Below are 7,874 nucleotides of genomic sequence, written 5' to 3' on the forward strand. Positions count from 1 at the left end.
AAACTACCATCAGAGAATACTACAAACACCTCTACGCAAATAAACTAGAAAATCTACAAGAAATGGATAAATTCCTCAACACATACACCCTCCCAAGACTAAACCAGGAAGAAGTTGAATCCCTGAATAGACCAATAACAGGCTCTGAAATTGTGGCAATAATCAATAGCTTACCAACCAAAAAGAGTTCAGGACCAGATGGATTCACAGCTGAATTCTACCAGAGGTACAAGAGGAACTGGTACCATTCCTTCTGAAACTATTCCAATCAATAGAAAAAGAGGGAATCCTCCCTAACTCATTTTATGAGGCCAGCATCATCCTGATACCAAAGGCTGGCAGAGACACAACCAAAAAAGAGAATTTTAGACCAATATCCTTGATGAACATTGATGCAAAAATCCTCAATAAAATACTGGCAAACAGAATCCAGCAGCACATCAAAAAGCTTATTCACCATGATCAAGTGGGCTTCATCCCTGGGATGCAAGGCTGGTTCAATATATGCAAATCAATAAATGTAATCCAGCATATAAACAGAACCAAAGACAAAAACCACATGATTATCTCAATAGATGCAGAAAAGGCCTTTGACAAAATTCAACAACCCTTCATGCTAAAAACTCTCAATAAATTAGGTATTGATGGGACGTATCTCAAAATAATAAGAGCTATCTATGACAAACCCACAGCCAATATCATACTGAATGGGCAAAAACTGGAAGCATTCCCTTTGAAAACTGGCACAAGACAGGGATGCCCTCTCTCACCACTTCTATTCAACATAGTGTTGGAAGTTCTGGCCAGGGCAATTAGGCAGGAGAAGGAAATAAAGGGTATTCAATTAGGAAAAGAGAAAGTCAAATTGTCCCTGTTTGCAGATGACATGATTGTATATCTAGAAAACCCCATTGTCTCACCCCAAAATCTCCTTAAGCTGATAAGCAACTTCAGCAAAATCTCAGGATACAAAATCAATGTACAAAAATCACAAGCATTCTTATACACCAATAACAGAAAAACAGAGAGCCAAATCATGAGTGAACTCCCATTCACAATTGCTTCACAGAGAATAAAATACCTGGGAATCCAACTTACAAGGGACGTGAAGGACCTCTTCAAGGAGAACTACAAACCACTGCTGAATGAAATAAAAGAGGATACAAACAAATGGAATAACATTCCATGCTCATGGGTAGGAAGAATCAATATCGTGAAAATGGCCATACTGCCCAAGGTAATTTATAGATTCAATGCCATCACCATCAAGCTACCAATGACTTTCTTCACAAAATTGGAAAAAACTACTTTAAAGTTCATATGGAACCAAAAAAGAGCCCGCATCGCCAAGTCAATCCTAAGCCAAAAGAACAAAGCTGGAGGCATCATGCTACCTGACTTCAAACTATACTACAAGGCTACAGTAACCAAAACAGCATGGTACTGGTACCAAAACAGAGATATAGATCAATGGAACAGAACAGAGCCCTCAGAAATAACGCTGCATATCTACAACTATCTGATCTTTGACAAACCTGAGAAAAACAAGCAATGGGGAAAGGATTCCCTATTTAATAAATGGTGCTGGGAAAACTGGCTAGCCATATGTAGAAAGCTGAAACTGGATCCCTTCCTTACACCTTATACGAAAATTAATTCAAGGTGGATTAAAGACTTAAATGTTAGACCTAAAACCATAAAAACCCTAGAAGAAAACCTAGGCATTACCAATCAGGACATAGGCATGGGAAAGAACTTCATGTCTAAAACACCAAAAGCAATGGCAACAGAAACCAAAATTGACAAATGGGATCTAATTAAACTAAAGAGCTGGGTGGTGTACGCCCAGCTACTCTGGAGGCTGACGCAGGAGAATTGCTTGAACCCAGGAGGCGGAGGTTGCAGTGAGCTGAGATTGCGCCACTGCACTCCAGCCTGGCAACAGAGTGAGACTCTGTCTCTAAATAAATAAATAAATAAATAAATAAATAAATACCTCATTAAAAATAATTTTAAGACGTTTAAGGCCGGGCGCGGTGGCTCACGCCTGTAATCCCAGCACTTTGGGAGGCCGAGGCGGGCGGATCACGAGGTTGGGAGATCGAGACCATCCCGGCTAGCACGGTGAAACACCGTCTCTACCAAAAATACAAAAAAATTAGCCGGGCATGGCAGCGGGCGCCTGTAGTCCCAGCTACTCGGGAGGCTGAGGCAGGAGAATGGCGAGAACCCGGGAGGCGGAGCTTTGCAGTGAGCCGAGATCGCGCCACTGCACTCCAGCCTGGGCGACAGAGCTCGACTCCGTCTCAAAAAATAAATAAATAAAAAATATAAAAAAAGACGTTTAAGTACTTTTTAATTATATAAATTACATATTACTTTTGCTGAAGATTCTGAATCAGTATACCTGGGATAGCCAAGGAAGCGGCATTTTAACCAGCCCCACAGGTGATCCTGTGGGCTAGTGATCTGAGGCCTGTTTTAAAAAACACTAAGGCACTGGCCAACATGGTGAAATCCGTCTCTACTAAAAATACAAAAATTAGCTGGGTATGGTTGCGAGTGCCTGTAATCCCAGCTACTTGGGAGGCTGAGGCAGGAGAATCACTTGAACCCAGGTGGCAGAGGTTGCAGTGAACCGAGATTGTGCCACTGTACTCCAGCCTGGGTGACAAGAGCTAAACTCCATTTCAAACCAAACCAAACCAAACCAAACCAAAAAAACCACTAAGGCGGCTGGGCACAAGAAGAATTGTCTTGGGCCACACAGAATACACTAACACTTGCTGAGCACGGTGGCTCATGCCTGTAATCCCAGCACTTTGGGAGGCCGAGGTGGGCAGATCACCCGAGGTCGGGAGTTCGAGACCAGCCTGACCAACATGGAGAAACCGCGTCTCTACTAAAAATACAAAATTAGCCAGGCGTGGTGGTGCATCCCTGTAGTCCCAGCTACTCGGGAGGCTGAGGCAGGAGAATTGCTTGAACCCAGGAGGCGGAGTTTATGGTGAGCTGAGATCACATCATTGCACTCCAGCCTGGGCAACAAGAGCAAAACTCTATCTCCAAAACAAAACAAAACAAAACAAAACAAAAACCTCTAAGGCCAGGAGCAATGGCTCATGCCTGTAATCCTGATACTTTGAGAGGCTGAGGCAAAAGGATCCCTTGAGGCCAGGAGTTTGAGACCAGCCTGGGCAACGAGGCAAGACCATCTCTGCAAAAATATATATATATTTTTTTTTGAGATGGAGTTTCACTCTTGTTGCTCAGGGTGGAGTGCAATGGCACAATCTTGGCTCACTGCAACCTCCACCTCCTGGGTTCAAGCAATTCTCCTGCCTCAGCCTCCTGAGTAGCTGGGATTACAGGCAAGCACGTGCCACCACGCCTGGCTAATTTTTTGTATTTTTAGTAGAGACGGGGTTTCACCATGTTGGCCAGTCTCGAACTCCTGACCTCAGGTTATCCACCCGCCTTGGCCTCCCAAAGTGCTAGGATTACAGGGGTCAGCCACTGTGCCCGTCCTGCAAAAAAAAATTTTACAAAAGTAAATAAACACTAGGAGGCGGTAAAGCATTGTGGTGAAGAATGAGGGTTCTGCAACCCGACTGCCTAGTTTAAAATCCTGCTTCGGCCAGGCACGGTGCTGTAATTCCAGCACTTTGGGAGGCTGAGGTGGAAAGATCACTTGAGCCCAGGAATTCGAGACCAGTCTGTGCAATGTAGCAAAACCCCGTCTCTACAAAAAATACAAAAATTAGGTGGGCATGCCTGGGTATGGGTGCGTGCCTGACGTCTCAGCTGCTCAGGAGGCTGAGGTGGGAAGATCACTTGAGCCCGGGAGGTGGTGGTTGCAGGGAGCAGAGATCATGCCACTGCACTCCAGCCTGGGTGACAGAGAAAGACCCTGTCTCAAAAAAAAAAAAAAAAAAAAAAAATCCTGCCTCAACCACTTATTTCTGCCTTGGATTATTTTCTATAAAAAGGTGGTAATAATAGTATCCACCTCATTTGATTGTTAGGAGGATTAAAAGATATGGCAGACCAGGCGTGCTGGCTCACGCCTGTAATCCCAGCACTTTGTGAGGCCAAGGCAGGTGGATCACTTGAGGGCAGGAGTTTGAGACCAGCCTGGCCAACATGGTGAACCCCTGTCTCTGCTAAAAATGCAAAAGTTAACCAAGCGTGGTGGTGCGCGCCTATAATCCCAGCTACCCAGGAGGCTGAGGCAGGAGAATCTCTTGAACCCGGGAGGCGGAGGAGGTTGCATGAGCTGAGATCGAGCCATTGCACTGCAGCCTGAGTGACAGAGTGAGATTCTGTCTCAAAAAAAAAAAAAAAAAAAAGATGGCATATGGAAAGCACTAGCACAATGTCTGGCACTTAGTTGTGCTGTCACTGTTCTAAGTGACATGCGGTACCCTTGCAGTGCTGTTGTAGGAGGCTTTCTTTCATGGAGAGTAGGCTGTGGCCCAGATCTAGAATGTCATGGAGTAAAAATATATCTATTTCCATTTCATTTCTAGAGTTTTTTTTTCCCCCTCCCAGGTACTTCACAGTAGACCAGGCAAGCCTTACAGTATGAAACAGAGCAGGGGTGTGTGTGTGTGTGTGTGTGTGTGTGTGTGTGTGTGTGTGTGTGTGTGTGTGTGTGTGTGTGTGTGTGATGAACATACAGGGGTAAGAAAGGCAAGGATTTTGATTTCAGGTCATAAGGTGATAATTTGTCAAGCACATAGTTCTCAAAAGAAAAGATCATCTCCGTTTATAAACATTGTCACAGGTATGGTACTGTTTGTAATAAATTCTTGTTTTACGGAGGATTATGGAACTCTGAATTTGTGAGACTTGGTTTTTTAAAGAAAACAAAGAAAATTATACCACTTCTGTTGCATTACTAAGTACAGATGTATTTATATTAGAATTTGGAAAAAATTCACATAATTCATAATTCACCAAAGAAAGTAAGCAGGTGATGGTCCATACCTTTACGCATGGGTGGTCTTGATTGATTAGTATTTATTTATTTACTTACTTTCTTTTTATTTTTTGAGACAGAGTTTCGCTCTCTCACCCAGACTGGAGTGCAGTGGCGTGATCTCAGCTCACTGCAAACTCCCCTCCTGGGTTCAAGCGATTCTCCTGCCTCAGCCTCCCGAGTAGCTGGGACTACAGGTGTGTACCACCACACCCGGTTAGTATTTGTATTTTTAGTAGAAACAGGGTTTCGCCATGTTGGCCAGGCTGGCCTCGAACTCCTGACCTCAAGTGATCCACCCACCTTGGCCTCCCAAAGTGCTGGGATTTTAGGTGTGAGCCACCACTTCTGGCCAGTTGATTACTATTTTTAAAGACAAGGTAGTTGGGGTTATGTGATTTTTCCAAAATCACATGGAAAGTGTAAAGGAAGTAACTAGAATGTGGGCTTCCTGCCTCTTGATGTAAATCAAACATATCCAACCCATGGCCTGTGGGCCACATGCGGCCCGGGATGGCTTTGAATGCAGCCCCACACAAATTTGTAATCTTAAAACTTCATGAGATTTTGGCCTGGCGAGGTGGCTCACACCTGTAATCCTAGCACTTTGGGAGGGTGAGGCGGGCAGATCACCTGAGGTCAGGAGTTGGAACTCCTGACCAATATGGCAAAACCCTGTCTCTACTGAAAATGCAGCGCATGGTGGTACGTGCCTGTAATCCCAGCTACTCGGGAGGTTGAGGCAGGAGAATCACTTAAGCCTGGGAGGTAGACGGCAGAAGTTGCAGTGAGTCCTGATTGTGCCACTGCACTCCGTCTGGGCAATTGTCTCAAAACTGTCTCAAAACAAACAAAACCACATTATGAGTCTTTTGCAATTTTATTTTGTTTGTTTGTTTATGAGAAGGAGTCTCTCTCTGTCACCCAGGCTGGAGTGCAGTGGTGTGATCTTGGCTCCCTTCAACCTCCACCTCCCAGGCTCAACCAATTCTCCTGCCTCAGCTTCCCGAGTAGCTGGGACTACAGGCGTGTGCCACTATGCCTGGCTAATTTTTGTATTTTTAATAGAGACACGGTTTTACCATGTTGCCCAGGCTGCTCTCGAACTCCTGGCCTCATGTGATCCATCTGCCTCGGCCTCCCAAAGTGCTGAGATTACAGGCATGAGCCACCATGCCCAGCAAGTGTTAGTATATTCTATGTGCGGCCCAAGACAATTCTTCTTCCAATGTGGCCCAGGGAAGCCAAAAGATTGGATACCCCTGACCCCTGATGTAAATGTTTACTCCGATTTTGATGGTAAAGATAGAGCTGGTGGCCAGGCACAGTGGCTCACACCTGTAATCTCAGCACTGGGAGGCCAAAGTAGGCTGATTGCTTGAAACCAGGAGTGTGAGACCAGCCTGGGCAACATGGCAAGACTCTGTCTCTATGAAAAAATACAAAAATTACCTAGGCGTGGTGGCACATGCCTGTGGTCCCAGCTACTCAGGAGGCTGAGGTGGGAGGATCACCTGAGCTTGGAGAGGTGGAGGCTGCAGTGGGCCAAGATCACACCATTGCACTCCAACTTGGGTGACAGAGTGAGAACCAGTCTCAAAAAAAAAATACATATATATGTATATGTATATATATATCCCCATATGTGTATATACACACCACATATATACATCATGGAGCCATATATGTATACACACATATATGTGGGTGTACAATAAATTTGAGGGGCTAGGCGCAGTGGCTCACACCTGTAATCCCAGCACTTTGGGAGGCCGAGGTGGGGGGATCACCTGAGGTCGGGAGTTTGAGACCAGCCTGACCAACATGGAGAAACCCCATCTCTATTAAAAATACAAAATTAGCTGGGCGTGGTGGCACATGCCTGTAATCCCAGCTACTTGGGAGGCTGAGGCAAGAGAATCGCTTGAACCTGGGAAGTGGAGGTTGCAGTGAGCCAAGATCACGCCATTGCACTCCAGCCTGGGCAACAAGAGTGAAACTCCGTCTCAAAAAAAAAAAAAAAAAAAGATTTGAGTAAAGACATGCAAAGTCACCTTTAAAAAAGGCAGGTCCCCCAGCAGCCCATTTTTTTTTTCCTCCCATCACATTTAAGTCATGTGTATGGGATCATGAAGGAGGTGATAATTTGGGATTTTGTCAGTGTATGTTTCTGAGAGTGAATGGTTCACAGCTGACGAGTATCCAACAGAACCAGTTACACAGGAGATTGAGGAGTGGCTGTCATGGCTGTGACAGTGCATGATCTCAAGTTTTCAATCTGAGACCTCCTAAGGAAAAAAGGAAAAAAAAAAAAAAAAAAGGCAGGCCTTAAGCCAAGACTTGACTTCAAATTGACTGAAGTATAACATAATTGTAGAAATAACAGCTCATTGCAGTTGGAGGGTGAGGAGGAGGTTGGTCAGCCATAAAAACATAATTTTTGTAATTTTTTATAGAGGCAAGATTTTACCATATTGCTCAGGCTGGTCTCAAACTCCTGGGCTTAAGCAATCCACCTGTGTTGGCCTCCCAAAGTGCTAGGATTACAGGCATGAGCCACCATGCCCAGCCTATATGTATGTTTTAAAGTGTGGTTCTCAGACAGCAATTTTATTTCTCTATTTCCAGAGATTTTTCAGGGCGATTTTCTGATTAACTCTATATACAGCTTAATATGTCAAAAAGACCTGACTTAAATTTTTTTCTTGAAACAGCCTTTAACATATGTCAAAAATATAATATATTCCTGATACTTGTGTCCACGCAGATATAAGTTCTAAATAGGGCAAAGGATCTAATGAATGCTTGATGTCCTCAAATGTGCTATGATTTACCATCTGTCAAGATGAAAATACACCCAGGTATATGCGGCTATTTAAAGTATCATAGGCTG

The 7,874-nt window shown here is 44.3% G+C and overlaps 1 non-coding gene across 1 annotated transcript; it reads left to right on the top strand.

Moving 5' to 3' along the window:
* The first annotated feature begins 6,983 nt into the window (after window positions 1-6,983).
* On the top strand, window positions 6,984-7,267 carry LOC129016404 (small Cajal body-specific RNA 6). Its single transcript, XR_008494806.1, has one exon. It is a non-coding gene; the product is annotated as a small Cajal body-specific RNA 6 (non-coding RNA).
* The last annotated feature ends 607 nt before the right edge of the window (window positions 7,268-7,874 follow it).

This window comes from Pongo pygmaeus, chromosome 18, assembly GCF_028885625.2.
Source record: "Pongo pygmaeus isolate AG05252 chromosome 18, NHGRI_mPonPyg2-v2.0_pri, whole genome shotgun sequence".
Taxonomy (NCBI): domain Eukaryota; kingdom Metazoa; phylum Chordata; class Mammalia; order Primates; family Hominidae; genus Pongo; species Pongo pygmaeus.